General features: G+C 36.0%; 1 protein-coding gene across 1 annotated transcript in view; it reads left to right on the forward strand.

Annotated features, from left to right (window-relative positions):
- The window catches only part of dpp7 (dipeptidyl-peptidase 7), a 16,005-nt gene that overhangs the window by 3,532 nt on the left and 11,564 nt on the right, over positions 1 to 909 (forward strand). The window lies entirely within an intron of this gene.

Here is a 909-nt window from a genome sequence, read left to right on the forward strand (position 1 = left end):
GTGGAGCTTATGAGAGAGGCATTAAATGATCTGACTGGTGTCCTGACTTTAGTCCGTTTCATCTTGTTACATACAGTAAATCTGATGCTACATGTTGGTCTCATGTCTGAAGTCACAATGACAATCTGTCCTGTAACATTTCTGTAACACATACAACATGGAACAAGTCTGAACTGAATGTCATCACATGACCACGACAGAGTATTAGGGCCGCATTGAGGAAGAAAAAGAAATCTGAAATGATAAGATTAAAGTCATAATATTACAATAATTAAAAATGTAAAGTTTTGAGAATTCTTTTTTTTTTTTAGGAATATTACAATCAACCAATCAAACGGGTGAAAGGACAGTCAGTGGCAGCCTGAGCTGCTTCTGGCAGCTGCTGTTTGTCTGTCTAACAATAGAATATTGTAATTGCATTCAGAACAGATTTGCAGACAGAAAGTCATTCAATGTGCATATGTTGTGAGATAGACTAAAAAAACTGCGTATGCACCCCGACACTTTAGCTGCAGATACATGTGCATCAGTTTGGGATAACAGCAGTGTACTTTATCACATTCACACACATGAGATATGATCCAGATTTTTATCAGCTGCAGGAAACATGTTGACCTTTAACCTCTCAGAGTATGTGGTTGATCAGCCCTGATCTAGAACAAAGACTCAGCATTGGTAATGCCTCCTTTACGCCTCGCAGTCCTGGTGTATAAATATACCACTGAATTTACAAATACTGAAACAAACTTGAAATTAATTCAATAACTTATTAATAACATCGATAAATAAATGAAATTTGAGCATAAATAAAAGACTAAAACGTCAACATTTAGATTTTTTTTTGTTATTGATGTCACCACGTTAAGCTTGGGTTGGGTGATTAAATCTTTAATGCGTCTTCAGTGTGTT

This window comes from Seriola lalandi, unplaced genomic scaffold, assembly GCF_002814215.2.
Source record: "Seriola lalandi dorsalis isolate HSWRI2012SDOR001 ecotype SW California unplaced genomic scaffold, Sedor1 jcf7180002054883, whole genome shotgun sequence".
In the NCBI taxonomy this organism is placed as follows: domain Eukaryota; kingdom Metazoa; phylum Chordata; class Actinopteri; order Carangiformes; family Carangidae; genus Seriola; species Seriola lalandi.